Source organism: Stegodyphus dumicola, chromosome 11 (assembly GCF_044657685.1).
Source record: "Stegodyphus dumicola isolate Sdum_Otavi_A_Nest chromosome 11, ASM4465768v1".
Classification (NCBI taxonomy): domain Eukaryota; kingdom Metazoa; phylum Arthropoda; class Arachnida; order Araneae; family Eresidae; genus Stegodyphus; species Stegodyphus dumicola.
In genome coordinates this window covers 33,528,839-33,550,379 of record NC_140778.1, presented here as the reverse complement: position 1 = coordinate 33,550,379, position 21,541 = coordinate 33,528,839, and positions in this window count along the sequence as shown.

Below are 21,541 nucleotides of genomic sequence, written 5' to 3'. Positions count from 1 at the left end.
TTTTGAAAAGCTGAAATATGTTTACTTTAGGATTATGTTACTTTAGATTTAAACCCCCACAGGAAAAGTTTGTCAGTTGAAGTTTTAAATAACAGTACAAGCTTTCTACTAAACTTTCAGATGTTAAAGCATATAGTTTTCTCAGGAACGTTTCTACATTTTTTTTTTAATTTCACGAATGTCCACTTTATTCCTTTTTTTTATTAGACCTGGTTCAATCTACCAATGTTCAGCAATTTTACCATTTGCCTGAGGGTAGTTCCCACACTATGAACGAAAAGGGCATAACATTTAATTTTCCACGCGCTCCAATAATTCACAAAGCTTCATATTTATCCTGGCAAATAATCGAAGATAAATTTCATATACTTCAATACTTGCTTGAATACAGGCATTCAGAAGGTGTAGCACAGTGTCTATCAGTTTGGTGCTTTAATGCCGAAACGTCCAAACTTTAAGCTTCTCTTTGCCACACTGGAAGAAGAGGAGATATTTTGGAGTACACAATTAATTTCAAATATCAGTGGCAACTCACGATAGCCCAAATAAGCAAATTAAATAATTGCGTAAGTTTAACTGAAAATTCTCGGACTTGCCTAGGTTTGACTGCTTAAAAAGCTTTTTAATTATCTCCCCAAGAAATAAATTTACGGGTCTGGCTGCATTATTTCAAATTTTCTCAATGTGTAATTTATAGTGAAGGAACTGGTAGGATTGAACGCGGGTTCAGAAAATGTTGTTCTTGTGAAGGAGGAATCCTTTTTTGGTAATTTCGATATCCCAAATTTTTAGAGAGAGAAGAAATGAAATGTCCCTTATTTCTATGTTGTCCCATTATCAAAATGTGTATGTACTTCAGAAAGTGTAATTATCTTCAAAAAAACGGTTAATTAAAGTTCAGGGTAATGCCTGTTTGTAATTTGGTGGGACATAACTGTGGTATTAGAAACGTCATATCTGTATTAAGTCTTAAAATGAACGAAAAATTAACGACTGTATTTTCTGATATGTCAAATATGGAAAATATGTTTGTTAATTATAAATGTGAGTACAAGGAACAGATTTCATACCGACAATCACATTTTGCATTAAGTCGTGTAAAATCAATGAAAACTGTTTTCTGATGTGTCAAATATTAAAAATATGTTTATTAATTGTAAATGTGATTACGAAGAAAATGAAATGCTTCTGATACTTTAGCTTTCTCGAAAGTCTTCTTTGACGTTACTCAGAGAAAGGCTGTGATTAGGTTAGGAAAATAATTTGTGGTAGATGAAAGTGAAAAGGATAACACACAGTTTAAGACATTTTGATAAATGGCAACCATAGCTAATGAAAGGATTTATAAGCAATAACAAAAGCACAGCATTTTGTGATGTTGCAAATGTGAAAGATATATAAGGGGGTGTTCAAATGAAAAGGTACGAAACGCCGTAATAACCAAACCAAAACAAATTTAAATATGCCTCTTTGGCATAACTTAGTGAGACATCTAGGGACGTGAATGCAGTATCCGATATGGTCGTGCGCTTGCGCAGACATCCGCACATGACGCCGGAGTGGAGTAGGCAGTTGAGTATGCCGTCTAATTAACGCGGCAGTGCATGCGATGACATCTTGGCTTTCACAATGCACAAGTCGACGACTTAGGAGCAGCAAGATATTATCGGATTTCTCACTGTGAAAGGCATTAAACCCACGGATATTCATCTCCGGATGGTGGTCGGAACAGAGTTGGCACTCAACTTTCTCACTGACTTGTCGGACATACAGTCTGCTCCCTATACGGTTACAATCCGGCAATGCAATCGGCCGTCTAGAAAACCGTATATAGTATATATAAGTAATATGATATGGTGTGAGGGACGCAGCCCGTCCCTCCTGGCAGAATTTACGTCGCTCTATGGCCTCTATGCGGGCTGCGCCGGAGCAAGCTAGAAACAACACCTTCAACAAACAGACATAAAGAACATAACGAAAAAAAAAATTCAAATTGAAATCCCTACTGCAAGCTTATCATGATTAATCTCCTTCCTCATTTTCCTGGCAAATATTTTCAGTCTTTTAAAATCATTTAAAATATCATATATATTATATTAAAAATATCATTTTTCTTAAACTCGTTCCTGATGTCAGTAAAATAGTTACATGTTTCCACATAATGCTCCGCAGTGCCCGTTTCTTTACAGATATCACAGAGGTCAGACTCTTGTAATTTAAACCTTTTAAAATAGAAAGGAAAACGGCCACGCCTGTAATGATTTGGTTAACGTCAATGTCTCAATAACGTAAACTTTTTCTAAGTTTAACATATTTCATATAACCTTTATTTCGATCTGACCTTTCCCACTCCTCCCTGCATTTATCATAAATATAATTTTTCATAATAGTCACAGCTTTCCTTGTTGATCCCCCTACATCAATATCACGAGAATTAACATCGGTAATTGCCTCCTTGGTCAGTGCGTCCGCCCTCTCATTTCCAAAATGTCCAACGTGGACCTTCACCCAATTAAACACAATATTTTGATATTCTCTCAAGTCTTTATATGTTTCTCTAATATCTACCATTAAAGGGCTGTCTTGATCAGGTCGTGAGAGAGCTTGAAGAACTGTCATAATAAATATGTATCATATTTCCCTTTAAGAGTCTTCTTAAACCATTTCAGTGAATAAAAAATAACCATAGTTTCCGCTAGATAAACTGAGTTATAAATATTGAGTTTAAATTTATTATTCTCAATCTCTGTTCCATAATAATATATAACATATGCGAAAGCAATGGCGTCTCCCAGACATGACCTGTCTGTATAAATCTCAAGTTCTGCTATTTTTGGAGCATCAAATAATACGGAATAAAAATTCTTTCAGCAGTGTGAATCAAATTTTTATATAAGTAATATATAATACTTGCTGTATATAAGAAAGCGCATACGTAGCGCATATTTACAAAATTTAAGTGAATCAATGATTTACTTGATTTTTACTTACTTAGAGTGTTTCACTACTGAAAATATTTGTTCATAAATATACGAGATACTAAATAATGATGACAGGGAATAACGCATGACCATGGTGTGAGGCATATTTAACTCACGGTAGGCCTGCTTTATACAATTCAAACCAAGAGTCGACATCAATTTTCCCTTGAACTGAATGTCATATAGAACGTCTATGCTTTGTACTTGGAAATTTGTTAACAATATCTATATCGACTATAGACAGAATAGCAAAAATACAAAACTTTGTATATCCTTTCCTTTATGATATCTTTAAAAACCGGAGGCAAGGAGAAGAAAAAAGGAGGGCAGAACCACACTGGGCGGAGAAAAGCAAGACGTTTTTCATGGAGAGAATCTGTGTAGTGTCGTGCCATCTGTCGGATTGCTGTGCTAATTGTGTCGAACTGCCATCCGTCGATTTACTGAGCGGAATTATTAATACATTACATGATATATTCTCGAGATGTGGAGACCGCAAGCGCCGCTCACTCGCTTAGATGAAACCTGTATTATTTTATTTTCTAACTAATATTCGCATTATGTCAATATAGCATAAAATTATTCAGATATTGCCAATTCACAAAACTGAAACTTTACTTAAGTCCTAAATTTTTTTAGGGTCACACGGCGTATGTGGGGAATTGATATAAATGTACAATTAAGTACTTACTATGTGCTGATAAATTCGCATACATTATTAAAATGCATTAACAAAATACTTATTAAGTACTTTTGATCTGTAACCGTGCAACGAATAACTCAACAAGAGTAAAATAAGTCACTCCTAAGAGTTTGGTACCAAAGCGAAACAAGTTGCGAGGTATCACTTCTTATACTGTCTTTCTACCCATTCTTCATCGTAAAAGGATTGTGCATTCTGAAGATCTGAAGCATTCAGGTGATGAAACATTTACAACGGACAAAGCGAACTCCTCACTTTTTCACCAGAAATGCGAGTGATTGCAAGAATTTCGTTCCATAGCTCACTATCCCGTCATAGCTACAAGGGGAGAATATCTCGTAGTTTTCATTGAATTTAATATAATTTCTTGCTACGTTTTAGTACCCTAGAGGCAAGTTTTCTGTTTTGAGGTTGGCATTGCACGACACATTTAATTGTACCCCTTCTAAGCTCTGTATTATAATGTCTTATTCAGCAAAATAAAAGAAATTTAGTTTTTAAAAACCTGAAGCAGCATATGCAAATAAAGAAAATTAGTCGGTTAGTAGTCATCATGCCAACGAAGGACTTTCTGTCGTAGTCCTTTTTCTTTTTCAGTAGTGCTAGAGCAAGTGGTTGGAGTAAAGACGGAATAAACAAATTCAGCGAGTTAACAACAAAATAATAGTGCAGCATTTACGTATAAGCTACACAGGCTTATAGCTTAGGGCACCCACTTTCTTGGGGGCACCCAAAAAGTTATATGTAGTATAAATATCGTATGATAGACTTATAAAGAGCCCCATATCTCAAATAGCCTTGGGCCTTATCAAGTTTAAATCTGGCTCTGAAAATAAAAGAACACACACCAATTACTGCGCACGAAAGTTTTCCTAGAAGACTTTGTCTCCTTTCGAGAAGACTGTATCATGTTGCCTGGCTAGCACCGGCGTCGGAATATTCGACCACAGGCTACGTTACTTGTGAACTCCTATCATAGAAGTTAAAGTGGAAGTATTCAATTTTTAAATTTGCTGTTAATATTAAATTTTAAATTAGGCAAAACACATCCTTTGCCTCAAATTTTAACTGTTGTTCCTGAAGAAAAGTTTCCCTTGTCCTTAGTATCCTCGAAATTCACTGCGCTTTATTCGCAGCTTTCTCCTCGTTCAAAATGCTATTTTGTCTAGACTTTTTTAACAAAAGCGCGATTAAACGCCCTGGATTACTAATTAATATCTGATTGTGTTAACATTTTAATTCATTACAGACGGGTGATATCGATGATAAATATATAAACTGATTGATAGAGTTCCTTATTAGGTTTCTTCGTAATTCCCCTACAGCAAAATATAAATTTTCCCATACAGCAAAATATAACTTTTTGTTTAGTTAAAGCCTTTATTTCCAAGATTTTGTTTTATTTCGAATCTTTGCATATACACTATTGCATAACATTAAACGGCTCGAAAACCTAGCGGTCTCTACAAACATATAGGGAATATTTCTGTCTAACCTGAGCGTTACTAAATGTATTATATAATACATAGTTTCGAAGGTTAACCTAATGTTGCAAACATTTTGTCTGGAAAGAATAGGTTACAAAGAATGTTTTTTTAGGAATGATTTGTTTCCTTCCAAATATCTGCTAATTAAAACTACGGAATGAAGCATAATGAAAGCCTGGTAAATATCTATTTTAAAGTTATTGTATGGTCACCACAAGAAATGCTGCCTGAAACTGTTTCGTGACTACAGAATCCAATGGAAAGAATATAAAACCCAATATTTATATCCCTCATAAAACGCGCTTTTACTTAGGCTTCATTTGAAGGACTCGCTTCTTTAGATCCCAAAGATCACTAGTGTGTTCACACATTATTTTTTTTACTGGTCGGATGCCGGCCCATTCCGGGAAATGGCTTACATAGAGCGGATATCCGAATAGTAACCTTTTTTGGCGGATTAAAAAACCCATTTCTTGTTTAATTTAGAAACGCAGTTATTGCAGGAAATGATTCCCTAAGATATTTTGTAATAATAATAATAATAACAATAATCTATCGTGGGATTACTTTGCAACGTCTTTACTACGCCTTATGTTACCTGGAAAACATGCTTAACGATGTCTCTTCTTTGCTTACTTATCCGAAAAGAAAAGAGGTTTTAAAATTTTAAAATTTTGCTGTTGTTTGAGGTAGTTAGCCTTTTAGCTTAATGCTTGATATTCGGACTTTAATTTCTAGAATTTTTAATGCTTCCATGTGCATAATATTATCACTTGTAACTACGCTTGCATGTATTCCAGGTTAACGCCTGCATTGTCGTCTGTATATCTATTTATCTATCTATATGTATTTATTTTTATTTTAATAATTTATTATTAATATTATAATTTTTATATCTAATTTATAATTTGTTGGTGTTCAAAAAATCAAGTGGAACCAAACGTGAGGCAATACTCTATTTTTCTTCGAATTTTAATATTTTAAGTCATTCGCCCTTTACGAGTCGTTGGAAACATTAAAAATGAATAATTCATTCATTTTCATATGGTGTTTATTTAGTTTTGATTAGTTTAAAATTATTTTTTATTTAGATTAAAATACTTGTAAGAAATGTCAATATATTTTAACATTTCAATTTATATTTTACTTCGTTCTAAAATTTAACAGTTGAATATGTTTTATATTTAAACTTTTTAAATTTTTTTCCTGTAATTTTATATTTTTTTTCCCTCTAATTTTAAATTTCAGCTTTTCTATATAGCTATAAGAAGTAATCTATCTATATATAATTTAATTATTAGTATTTAACGAAAGAGAAGCAAATTTACATTGTGGGGTAAATGCAAAACTGGCCAAACTTATTCTGTGTGTTTAAAGTCAATATATGCGCTTCCAGTTTGGATGATCTCAGCGGGAAATAGTACTTATCGATATAAGCTTTGATTCAAAGAAGTAATGGAATAAGTCAAAAGAATTCAGTCTAATACTTAATATAAATAATTGCTAATTATTGACGACTAGTATTTTATTCCTTTGTTGTGGTATAAAACTTTGGAAAAATTTTAGAAACTAAAGGCCCAAGAATCTAAAGAATCTATTTAAATAAAACCGCCTTGCCGCTTAGCAGGCAAAGCGGTGGTTTTAGAATATGTGATAGAAGTTGTTGATAGAGTTTTTAAGCTATTTTGAAACCTATGAAACATTTTAAGCGGTTATAAAAGCGCGTTTGTTAAGCTAATGCTGTAATTATTTCGCCCGCTGATTCGTCAAGTCAGTGTGTACATCGATTACAGATGTGTTTATTAAAAATTAAGTTTAAAAACAAAACCATAAAATAAAATGCAGATGAATTTTTTAACAGTGTGAATCAATTATTATGTCAATCTTGTAGAGGATAATATAAAAGTAATACACTGAGACTTAGTCAACCAGGAAATCCCGCAAATATTTTGTCTCTGTTTCCGAACAAATTCATGATATTCTCGTCCGTTGCTGTTCATCCTTCCATGCATGTATTGCCGGGAAATCCCTGTAATCTTGCGATGTATCCGGCCCAATGATATATTTGCCGCAAGGGCGCATAACATAATAATGTCCAGACCGATGGCAAACTGGATGTAAAATGGGAAACAAAATGAGTGACGATGCGTCAAGCAGCCATCAGCATTTATCACGGATGATGACTAACTAGAGTAAGCCTCTCATAACACTACTAACTTTTAAACAAATGAATACAACGTATAACGATTGCACTGCCACTTACTTCGTGAATTTAGACCTTCAAATTTTAAAAAATCGAATTTCTATATGAAATGTATCTGTTATGAAAACAGTTTTCGATTCGATGATGGCATGAATTTCCAAAATTATGCTTACTTTTAAGATTATACTTATTATGAAAAATTTATAACTAATTTCTTTCCTAATGGTTTTTTCGTATTCTCCTCCGCTATATGTACTTTACAATTAGTGATAGCTGTGAATATCAAAGTAGTAATTAAGAAACTGCCTAGAAACTCAAACGTGGAAACAATTCACAAAGAACTCACTGAACACGGAATTCCTGTAGAAAAGATACGTCAACTCGAAAGATTCCGAGAAGGAAAAATTGTTAAACTCCCTATATTCTTAGTCGAGGTCAAAAGATACGAAAAGGGCAAACAAATCTACCAAATAAAGCAACTTCGTGGATTAGACGTCATAGTCCGTGCTTACAAATCCAGACCTGGCCCTGTGCAATGCCACAGGTGCCAGAGATACGGACACACTCGAGATCTATGTCATTACAAACCTAGGTGTCTTAAATGCGCCGAACCGCACGAAACTTACACCTGTAAGAAGAACAAGGACAAACTGCCAGCGCACTGCGTTCTGTGCGGCGATTGCCACCCGAGCAACTCGAAGGAATGTAAATACCATCCGGATAACCTACCCAAAAGAGTCTTCAATAAGAGCAATCAAAACGAGAAAAAGCATGAACAGAAACAATTTCAATTAAATAAAGAAGATTTTCCTACTTTCCCCGGAGTTACGGAAAACGAAAATACGAAAAATCAAACAAGCTGGACAACTCAAAAGGAAAACAAAAATAAACAAGAAAGCGAAGCTAAAGAAGTTTCATTTTTTGAGTGGATAAAAACCCAACTCCTAAAAGCGAAAGAATTCTTTACAGAATTTAAAAAAGCAAAAAACATCACGGGTAAACTCGAGGTCGGAATGGCCGCAATTGAATATTTCACTTCTTTACACTATGACTTTTAGACCTCATAGCAATATAAACGCGATGATTTCAGCTACCAATAGCTTCTTAAAAATTTCCTATTTCAGTGCGAACGGTGTCATAAAACAATATCAATAAATTAAAGATTACTTGGATAAGTACAACATTGATGTCATGATGATAGGTGAAACTCACCTTAAAGCTTGCGATAAATTTAAAATAAACGGCTACAATATTATGAGGAAAGACAGAACCTGAAGTAGATGGGGTGGTACTGCAAATATCATTAAAAATCACTTAAAGCATACTGAATATGATCTTCCTCACAATAGTCTGCTCGAATTTACTTCAGCTATCATTTATACTGCTTTAAATGAAGCCTACCTATTTATTTCTATTTACAATCCTCCTAATAATCTGATGACTAATAATGACCTGGATATCTTAACCTCCACCAACTTCCCGACTATCATCGCAGGGGACTTGAATGCAAAGCATAATGCTTGGAATTCTAGAGGATCTAATAGCAATGGAAACATTTTACATAACTATTTAATTAGCAACGACCTCAATTTTGCTGCTCCCACTTCTCCAACAAGATTTGGTGCTAACGGAAACGGCGAAGTTTTGGACATTGTACTTCTTAAAAATATTCCTCATACCCCTCTCTTAGAAGTAATAACGGACTTAAATTCTGATCATCTTCCAGTGAACTTCGACTTTTATGGCTTTTATCCCCCGTTAAAGAAACACAGAACTAAGATAAATTGGACCCTATTCTCTGATACTATGAAAGACTATAATTGCAGAAATAATTATAATCATTGCGGTGATATCGAAGATGAAATTTATAAATTCACCACTAAAATGAAAGATGCAATCAATAATGCGACTTATCTCTGCAAAAGCACTAATTTTCTCTCCCTTCCTAAATATATAAAAGATATTATTACAGAGAAGAATAGATAACATAAGGAATGGCAGCGGTCCTCAGACCCTCGTACCAAAAGGCACATCAACTTTTTAAACAGGAAAATCAAGCAAGAAATTATGGAATTCAGAAACAAAAAATGGGACTTTCTTCTATCAAACCTGGATCCTCAAGATCAAGCAGTATGGAAAATTGCTAAATCTCTAAGAAATAGCAGACCAAATCAAACTCATGCAATTCATCACATGGGAATCTCCTATCAATCTGAGGACGAGATTGCTAATATAATGGCTAATGAATTAGAGAAAATATTTCAACCTCACCCGCCTGAGAATAACTCCCAAGAAGAAGAAGTTAATTTTACCATTGACAGTATTAACAATTATCCTATAACAAATTTCCTTCCCTTTACTTCACCAAGAGAAATAAGAGAAATTATTCACAAACTCAAGCCAAGGAAAGCCAAAGGCTATGATCAGATTAGCAATGAAGCATTTAAAGCTCTTCCTAGACGTTGTATTACTAACATAGTCAATATTTTTAATGCCTGCATCCGAAATAATTATTTCCCTCAGCAATGGAAACACTCCATAATAGTCAATATCTTAAAACCAAAGAAAGATCCTAAACTCGTCACTCCCTACAGACCTATCAGTCTTTTACCTTCATTAGGAAAAGTATTTGAGAAAATCCTCTGCTCAAGGCTCACTACCCATCTCGAAAGACTTAATTTAATAGATGATCTGCAGTTCGGCTTCCGCAGTGGACACTGCACGACTCATCAAATTCTCAATTTGGTGGAATTTGTTTCGCAAGCCTTTACTAAGAAAAACGGGGTGGCTGCATGCTATCTATATTTCGAAAAGGCCTTTGTTAGAGTGTGGCATGCAGGCCTCCTGCATAAATTGAATAATTTTATGCTTCCATACAGTTTCGTAAAACTCATTAGTTCCTATCTGAAAAACAGGACTTTTCAAGTTCGCTGCGGTGACGCCTTATCTGTCAGAAAAAGAATTCATAGCGGGGTGCCGCAAGGATCCGTTCTTTCCCCCCGGCTCTATAATGTTTATATCAATGATTTCCCGCACCCATTCAACACGAAAATACTCAAATATGCTGACGACACTGTAGTACTGACTGAAACCAGAAGTCCCCAGCTCGCTCTAAGTAATTTACAAATGCATCTCAATATGATCAATCACTGGTGCAAGACTTGGAAAATTAAGCTCAACGCCTCTAAATGTTGTATTGTGCTCTATCGGAGATACAAAACAAGATTAAGAGTTAATACTGATATCTACTTAGATAGAACTCTAATCCCTGTAGCTAATTCCTATAAATATTTAGGTGTTTACATAGATAAATCTCTCAACTTCAAAGATCATATTTCTTATATCTTAAACAAAGCAAATGCAGCCTACATGGCAATTTATCCTATTATCGGCAAAAAATCGAAGCTCAGTCTAAAAATAAAGAAAATGCTTTACATATCTCTAATTCGACCGATCATGCTATATGCAGTGCCGGCATGGGCAATCGCCAATAAAACTGAGCGCAAAAAATTGGATATACTTCAAAATAAAATTCTACGTAGCATTGTGAATGAACCTTGGTACGTGAGAAACTCTATAATTCGTAACGACCTGGATATTCCATCTGTGCATAACTTTATACTCATGACAGCTCACAACTTCTTCGAGAAGATGAAGCATAGTCAGTATAACGCAATTAAACAAATGTTGGATTATGATCCAACCATTGAATATACTGTCAAACGCCCAAGGACAATTCATCACAATTCGTTATGGTGGTAACTTGTAAAATTTAATTTTAAAATTTACTTGAACTCTAATTGGACTCTATCCTATTATTTGTGTTGCATCTTATACTTATGTTAATCAAGAAAATTTTTTGTTCAAGATTTTTATGTTACTATTTCATTTTTTAAAATTATTTTGTATGAATTTTTACTTTATCGTATGATTTTACGAACTTTTGAACTTTTTACGGCCTATCTAACTACTGCATACTTCTGAAGGACTTTGAACTCTTATGCCATTCACAGCTTCAAACTGTCTTCGCGCCATTTTCATGATGTCTCACTATTGCTTATCCTGCACTCCTACTAGTTGAGCTCACCACCTGCATTTGCCATACAAATCACTGAACCTGCCTACATGCTTCAATTTAATGCCATTGCTTACCACTGCACAATTTTTATGATGAACGCCTACTTTCGTAAGTATTAAGGTATGCCTGCTCACGCAGCTGAATTTTCTTCGCCCACGGGTGTTGGTACTTCCCTAGTTATTTATTTGAAAATACCTTTGCCTAGTGCACTTTAATGCGATCTACTGGCAAAAACTCTTTAGTAGTTAATGACCAGAGAAAAGTAAGTCATAAGTCATAAGTAAGAATTAAATCGTAGTTTTATCCTACGCTGATTTTTTTTTAAATCAAACTGCTTTGTCTGTTTCGGCATAGCGGTGGCTTATCGATAACTTTTAGTTAATTTATTTTTATTGTGTTTAGTAGTTAAGGTCATTTTACATTAGATGTATTTATTGAGAAGGCGCTCAAACACGGAACGATTGCTTTTGTTTTCTGGAAGAGTCAAAAATTGTAGGTATGGTACTTGAAAGTAGCGATGACGTAGGAAGAGAGGAAAAGATGCTCCATCATTTCCGGTTCGTGCATTGTGAGTGCCACGTTTCCCGTTAGTGCGAATTAATATTTATTCTTCTTATTTTTATTGATCGTCTGCTCTTTTTTTTAATTCTGATTACCTAATTTTAAAAATTCTGCGTTAAATTCAAATAAGATCCGGAAAGAAATAATACCTGCCATTTATACAAAATGGAATCAAAACTGAATTTTTCTTTCACAAGTGAATACAATACTCTTTTCGTATAAAGCTAGGTCTTTTAAAGCTCCATCAAAACATATCATACTAAAACACATTATTTATTTTATGTACCAGATTAAAAAAAAGTTAAATAATTATGTTTTTTGTTATGATATTAGCTGTAAATATTGTAAATATAAAAAAAATTACAGTTACAATTATCTACAATACCTCAAGTAAATAAAAACTTTAAAGTTACTTATTGTAACTTCATGTAATGCTCAGTTTCTTTACCGAATCACAGACTTTCTTATAACGATATAAATATAAAATATTGATAAGTAGCAATGAAAATTATAAAAAATTGATAAGTAGCAATGAAGAGAACACCGTTCATTCGGTTAGAAACAGAAACGAAATATTTGAGAGATTTCTTCCATTGAGTGTTAAAAAATTGGTTCGCATTTCGTATCAAGAATTTGTGCCTAAATTAAATTTTTTCAATCAACATTTGTGTAACGAGAGTACCCACCATCAGCCAAGGGGTAAAATTGCTGAATACTGCAAGTTTGAACCAGTTCGAATCAAAGGAAGGAGTCAGGCGGACCTTCGTGAAATTAAAAAATCTAGACATTTTCCTGAGATATTAATGATTGACATATACACTTTGTTATTTTAAGTTTGTAGAAAGGATTTACGGTTATTTAAAACTTTAATTGATAAATCTTTCTTCTGAAGATTTTGAAAATCCCCCCTGAATGAAACATAATTCTGCTTTTTAAAGCTTATATCAATTTTTTAAATATTTTAAATTCTTGAAACTGCTAATTTCGTAATTTGGTTTTGCTTGAAATATGTGCATTTACGCTCAATATTGGGAATGCATCCTTGGAAAAGAACTAGAATTTCTTCAAAATTCCCTCTAATTTATATCAAGAGGAGAACCATCGCCACGCTCGTTCTAAATCAGATATCTACACTACACTTCTGAAACGTTTTATGGGGGAATGCAAAACAAAACAAAAAAAAAAAAAAAAAAAAAAAAAAAAAAAAAAAAAAAATTAAGCGCAAAACAAAGCAGCAGATAAGAAATAAGCATACTCTATTCCAAGGCGACCGCTCTGCCTCGGATAGAAAAAGCAGTTTCATTAAAACAAAGCCTCCACTTTTACATTTCGTACATTAAACTGCAATTTTAAATTATATAAAGCGCAAGACTATATGAGAAAACCAATGAGTAACAAATTGGTTGTATTTTTAATCATAATAATTATAATCTCAAACTGTAAATACATTTTTCAATATCGATGGCATCATCGAATGGAAATCTGTTTCCATGTCAGACGCATTTCATGACGAAATGTGCAATAATTTTAATAATTTTAAGAACAAAATAATTAATAAATTTCCGAAGTATTTGAGAGCTCAACTTGTAAAAGCCGAATTCATTTGTTTAAAAGCTAGTAAAGGGTTATTACAGACTTTTAAGGAACGTTATCAGAGATAAATGCTGATATTGATCAAAAGCAATGAACGACAGTATAATACACTTTTCAGAAACAGAGGCGAAGATTTGTGAGATTTCCTGCCTGACCCAGTCTCAGTTTTAATATTTTATTATTAATCGCTAAAAGCCTGACCTAATTTACGGACACAAATAGGCATGGAAAATTGAGTCACAGTGTGAACAAATTGATACGCATTTTCTTACAACGTTTTGTTCCCTTAAATTTAATTTTTAAACAACATGTCTGTAATCAATGTGCTAAAGAATTTAATACTAGAAAAATATTGAAACTTCAATCATCATTGTACAAGCTAAAGAAAAATAAAATATAAATGTGATAATAAAGTACACTAACAGCGACTATAATGATAAGTCGTACAAATAATCAAAGCTGTAGCCTCATATCTTTAAATCTTTGAATAAGGTGTAAATTTTCAGATGTACGACACATGTTCATTTTTAATGGTAATCAAAGTAATGTGGAAGAGGACTCAAAACCATTAAAATTTTAAAATGTCTACAAATCTTTGTCATAATATTTAATATCATAATAATGCGAATTAACTGAACGGAAAATGTGTTAACTGGTCGTGAAATGTTCACCAAGGGCCTCTAGAATTAGACCACTAGTGTTTAGTCTTCGTGTTTTTTCGTCCTATGAAATGCTAATTTTTAAGAATGTTTCATTCTAATATGTTGTATGATAAGATCGAAAATCACATTCCATTTTTAACATCAGATAGCAGAAAATGTAACCGAGTCTAATTACAAACAATGTTCGCTTGAGTTGGGTAAACCTTTTTACAATGAAAAAAAAAACCCGTGAAACTATGAACACACAACATAACGAGTTAAACTTCAAAATTATTCTAACCTTTTGAAATATTAGTTAGATTAACAGCTACTAAATGTAATCACAATGCAAGTTTAGTAAAAATCCAAATAAAAAAATTATTAAGCCATTCGATGCTTTGATGCTTAGCCGGTATACTGGCCTGCAGTACGTGATAGTGATCCCTACTCTTGCCAGTTATTGAAAGAATCCCATTAGGGCCTGACTTGCAATGAAATTGTAAAGAATATTCTCCAAAAGCGATAAGTTCCTTACTGGGAGAGAACAGATTGAAGGGCTTTGCTTCTAAAAATTGAAGAACGGGTAGGTCTCCGATAATGGTGTTCTCCCAGAATTCATACTTTGCAAATACACAATATCAATCTAAGTAGTAAAAGCCCTATGGAAATTAAGCCATTCCTGTGGTTTATAACCGAAAATATAACACAAATCAAAAACGATGACAGGTAATAAAAGAAGTATGTTGAGGATGAGGTTGTTTACGCTTGTATTTAAGCTTCATATACTTATAAATGGAATGCTCCACTTAAAGTTTAATATATTATAGGTTTTAGTTTTAATTTTTTAACGCAAGGTTTCAGCCGAAAATAAACGAATGGTTTTTTTGTTTTTTTTTTTTTTTTTTTTTGTTTTTTTGTTTAAAAAGCTCAGTGACTTAAATCAGTCGCGATATGCTTCGAAGAGATTTTAATCTACATGACAAGATTTACAGCTTTTAATTTACTAAAAGAATGCTTAGAATTTATTCTTCAACAAATGGGCAGATCCGCCTTCTAATAGACTTCACTCACAGGCAATCGAAGTAAACGTTCTACTTAGACTTCACTTCTTTGAAGAAGTAATGGCTCGCATTATATGGACTTTGACAGATGTCTAAGTACGTATAAAATTATGGAGTTCGCTTAACTATTCAACATAGTTTTTGTTATCCAAAATTAAAGTAGTGTTTAATTTCTGTGATTCAAAGTTAAGGCAATACAGAGCTCAGTTCCACCGCCGGAATCTCCCCAAACGAATACAAGGCACTCTTCAGACTCCAGGAATGCTGCCAAACAAGGTCAAGTGGATTATTGAGTGCACTTCAGACAGCTTCGCCGTAGCCATCAAGACTAGAAGAATCTTCACCGCGTGGCAGCCCCACCGTATCACCGAGTTCCCGGGCATCAGACGATGTCACAAGTGTCAACAGTATGGGCACACCTAGGACTCGTGTAGATCCAAAACTACTCAGGACTTGCTCAGGACTACACGCCACCAGAGAATACAACGCTGAGCAGCCAAATTGCATCAACTGCGGGGACTCCAACTGCCGCTTTGGAACCTGATATGACTTCCATCACCCTGCACACGCATTTGAATGTCCAATCTACCGACGCACTGCAGAATTCATCCGAAGTAACACGGATTACTAGCCATTCATCTCCAGCGGTCCAGCAGCACCACCACTCAAGTACACAGCCTCACAAAGCAACAATCAATGCCTCCTATAAACTCAACAACAATTCTATCCACTGCCTGCAACTAAACCTGCAGAGAGCCAAGGCAGCAGTGGCTCAGCTAATGCAATTCGCAACAGTATCTGGAATAGACATAATAATGGCACAAGAGATGGAAGTGCAGTGGGCTTCCCCCTAAAATGGACAATCTTCCAGAAAGCAGATATCAGTAACCCTCCTAGGGCAATCTTAATTAACTGCAACAAAATGCGAATTAACTGAACGGAAAATGTGTTAACTGGTCGTGAAATGTTCACCAAGGGCCTCTAGAATTAGATCACTAGTGTTTAGTCTTCGTGTTTTTTCGTCCTATGAAATGCTAATTTTTAAGAATGTTTCATTCTAATATGTTGTATGATCAGGTCGAAAATCACATTCCATTTTTAACCTCAGATAGCAGAAAATGTAACCGAGTCTAATTACAAACAATGTTCGCTTGAGTTGGGTAAACCTTTTTACAATGAAAAAAAAAAAAAAAAAAAAAAAAAAAAAAACCCTGTGAAACTATGAACACACAACATAACGAGTTAAACTTCAAAATTTTCTTAACATTTTGAAATATTAGTTAGATTAACAGCTACTAAATGTAATCACAATGCAAGTTCACAATCCCATTAGGGCCTGACTTGCAATGAAATTGTAAAGAATATTCTCCAAAAGCGATAAGTTCCTTACTGGGAGAGAACAGATTGAAGGGCTTTGCTTCTAAAAATTGAAGAACGGGTAGGTCTCCGATAATGGTGTTCTCCCAGAATTCATACATTTGCAAATACACAATATCAATCTAAGTAGTAAAAGCCCTATGGAAATTAAGCCATTCCTGTTGTTTATAACCGAAAATATAACACAAATCAAAGACGATGACAGGTAATAAAAGAAGTATGTTAAGGATGAGGTTGTTTACGCTTGTATTTAAGCTTCATATACTTATAAATGGAATGCTCCACTTAAAGTTTAATATATTATAGGTTTTAGTTTTTTAAGTACGTATAAAATTATGGAGTTCGCTTAACTATTCAACATAGTTTTTGTTATCCAAAATTAAAGTAGTGTTTAATTTCTGTGATTCAAAGTTAAGGCAATACAGAGCTCATAAGAAGTGCAAGGTTTCAGCCGGAAATAAACGAATGTTTTTTGTTATTTAAAAAGCTCAGTGACTTAAATCAGTCGCGATATGCTTCGAAGAGATTTTAATCTACATGACAAGATTTACAGCTTTTAATTTACTAAAAGAATGCTTAGAATTTATTCTTCAACAAATGGGCAGATCCGCCTTCTAATAGACTTCACTCACAGGCAATCGAAGTAAACGTTCTACTTAGACTTCACTTCTTTGAAGAAGTAATGGCTCGCATTATATGGACTTTGACAGATGTCTAAGTACGTATAAAATTATGGAGTTCGCTTAACTATTCAACATAGTTTTTGTTATCCAAAATTAAAGTAGTGTTTAATTTCTGTGATTCAAAGTTAAGGCAATACAGAACTCAGTTCCACCGCCGGAATCTCCCCAAACGAATACAAGGCACTCTTCAGACTCCAGGAATGCTGCCAAACAAGGTCAAGTGGATTATTGAGTGCACTTCAGACAGCTTCGCCGTAGCCATCAAGACTAGAAGAATCTTCACCGCGTGGCAGCCCCACCGTATCACCGAGTTCCCGGGCATCAGACGATGTCACAAGTGTCAACAGTATGGGCACACCTAGGACTCGTGTAGATCCAAAACTACTCAGGACTTGCTCAGGACTACACGCCACCAGAGAATACAACGCTGAGCAGCCAAATTGCATCAACTGCGGGGACTCCAACTGCCGCTTTGGAACCTGATATGACTTCCATCACCCTGCACACGCATTTGAATGTCCAATCTACCGACGCACTGCAGAATTCATCCGAAGTAACACGGATTACTAGCCATTCATCTCCAGCGGTCCAGCAGCACCACCACTCAAGTACACAGCCTCACAAAGCAACAATCAATGCCTCCTATAAACTTAACAACAATTCTATCCACTGCCTGCAAATAAACCTGCAGAGAGCCAAGGAAGCAGTGGCTTAGCTAATGCAATTCGCAACAGTATCTGGAATAGACATAATAATGACACAAGAGATGGAAGTGCAGTGGGATTTTCCCTACAATGGACAATCTTCCAGAAAGCAGATATCAGTAACCCTCCTAGGGCAATCTTAATTAACTGCAACAAAGACTGATCACCAACCGTCATCTCACTTGAACGAGATAACATTGCAATAGCTCTGGAATTACAAGATACCTCACTGCTGTTTGTGTCGCAATACCCGCCTCCAACAGAGGACTTACTTACCACCATACACTTCCTATCTAATATCTTTTGTAAAATCAAAATTCTCAACAAGATAATAATGGGAGATAATAACGCCCACAATACGGTCTGGGGCTAGGCAACAACAGACATAAAAGGTCGCTTCCTGGAAGATTTCCTTTCATCCTACATCCTCACTTTGCACAACACATGCGACGCGCCGCCCACATTTGACCGCATTCATGCACAAGGGTGGCCAGACTTGACCATCAGCTCTGCCAATGCGGCACACCGAATCCAAGACTGGAAAGTGGATGAAGAACTCCGAATCCAAGACTGGAAAGAGGATGAAGTCTAAGCGATCATCACTACATTACTTTCAAAATTGCCCAGCTAACGACAATCAATGTAATCAAGCGATATAACTTACCCGGCAGACAGAAATAGCATTCACCAACAAAGTCAGGACACTGTTGGGCAATATAGAACAACAGCTGCCGAAATCAAACACCAAGGAAGATCTAGAAAACTTCACAGCAAAAATCCAAAAATGCATTCAACAAGCCTGCAACGACAAGCTTTTGCAGAGGAGTGCCAAAAAGCTTCACACACTCAACTGGTGGAACAGCGACCTCCGCACGCAACAAAAGAAGTGTAGAGCCCTGCGCCGAAAACTGAAACAAGAGCGCACACTCAACATACCCGCCGTCACTTTACCCATTTACCAAAGAGAAAGAGCGCGTTACAAAAGATCTATTCTACAAGCTAAATTAAATTCCTGGCGAACCTTCTGCACAGAAACAAAAAACGTCTATGGTATTCATCACAAGATCATGACTGATAAACTCTACAAGCCGGCACAGCTGCACATCCATTACAACACCACAGCAACACAGGACTATACAAAAGATACACTGCACAAAGTACTGGATGCTGTCTTCAGTCAAGACAATCCGGCTGAAGATTCAGAACTTCATGAAGCCATACGTGCAGAGCATAGGCCCTCCATCGCACCACCAGATCGTTTAATCACCTTGAAATTAAAGCATACACTGGCACACCTCCCGAAGAAAAAAGCCCATCGATTACGCCAGGGCGAAAACAGTCATCCTAGCAACCCCGGACCTATTCATCAAACTGTTTAATAAGCTACTAGACACAGGCACCTTCCCGAAATACTTTAAAGTCGGACAGGTAGTGCTGTTCCTCAAGAAAAACAGAAACCCGGCCTGATGCCGCATCTTTTAGACCAATTTGCCTTCTGCCGGCCTTGGGCAAAATATTTGAAAAAATTCTAATGAACAGATTGCGATATCACCTGCACGTAAACAATAAGCTAAGCCCTCGGCAATACGGTTTTCGCCCAGGCACCTCCACTATTCATGCACTACACGACATAAACAATGCCATTATGGCTAACAGGATTAACGGTAACCTAACCATACGGGACTCATTAGCTTAGATTTAAGAAGTGAATTTGACACCCTGTGGTGGTCGGCCATCATGCAAGAAAGAAACTCGGACTGTTCAAGTAACATCTACAACACCCTAAGCCATTACCTGCAAGACAAAACGCTCATGCTTGTACATCCCGCAGGCATAATCGAATGCAAACCAACCACAGGATGCCCAAAAGGGTCCTGCGCTGGCCAGCACCTCTGGAACTTGACATTCAATAAAGTGCTCGCAGATCCCTGGCCACAGCACACAGAAATATTTGCCTACGTCGATGATGCGGCACTGATAGTCAAAGGGAACTATCGAGAGGTACTACAGCAAAATTGTAATGAGACCTGTCATATGTTCCAGAAGCTCTGCGACTCGCTAAAACTTGCAATTGCGGAACACAAGTCTCAAATACTATTAGTACCAAAGAAAGAAGGCTCCCTGGCACGAAGACCCCGAATCACTATCAACGGACAACGTTTAAAAATAGTAAAAGAGCTCAAATACCTCGGTATTACAATAGACGAGAAGTTAACGTGGATGCCCCACTTACTCACAATAAAGAAACGCACTTCGGTCATAGCCAAACAGCTCCGCCAATTCCAAGTCTACAGATGGGTTCTAAACCATCATGTACGAAAGATCCTGTACACCATGGTCATCGAAAAGATCGTGACCTATGCTGCAGCTATGTGGGCACTCTCCATGCAGGGCAGAAAGGTAAGGCACCTATCACCATCCAGCGTCCTTTCACTTTGAGCATTACTAGAGCGTACAACACAACATCGCCGGATGCACTCAATGTTCTCGCAGGACTATTCCCGGTGCACATAAGAGCAGAGGAAGAAGCTGCACTTTAAGCGTTGATTCAACTACGTATACCGACCTCATATGATGGCGATTACTTCCCACCGGAAATGTTCGAACAAAAACAACCATTTGTCAACATCCACAAGGCGGACTACGGAGTTGGCATCAAGCTATACGTCCCGCTCTCGCCGAACCACAGACCTTCGAGCCATATCATATGTACAGATGGCTCTAAAATGGACGGAGAGTGGGAAGCGTCATAATAGTCATGTCCAACAAAAGCATCATTGCCCAATGGAAAGGTCAATTAGCAGACAACAATAGCGTTTTCCAAAGAGAGGCTTTAGCAATAGCGCCGGCTATACGCTATTTGCTATTCCGTAATATAACAGCCAGATCATCTATAAAATCTGATAGTCTTTCAGCAATTTATGCCATAGGCAACCTCTAATACCCATCTGCAATCATAAGAGGCATCTAGCAGGACCTCAGATATAATCAGCACTTTGACATACACATAGAATGGGTCAAGGCGCACGCGGGAAAGCAGGGTAATGAACTGGCAGACAGCCTTGCCAAGGAAGCCGCACTTGGCAACACAGACGAACAAGTCTCAACCGCCTGGCCCATTTCCAACCTGGAAAAGACTTTACTGGAAAGACTTAAGTCACAGGCAAATCGCAGGAAGAGTGGGACAACAACAGTACAGGTCGACGCACACATTACCATCTCACGCACGTTTCCCAAGATAGATGTTGTGGAAACCCTCAATGAACGAGGTACATCTCCGGACACGGTCCATTTCACGTGTACTTCGAGAGGTTTGCAATTAGCCATTCACATGTATGCAGTTGCGGAGAGCTAGGCACCCCAGAACATTATCTTGTGGAATGTCCCCTGGCAGCGGGCATGCACATTAGACTGCCAGCACAAAATCGCCAAGCATTCTGCAAATTTCTAGTTAAACAGAAATGCCAAG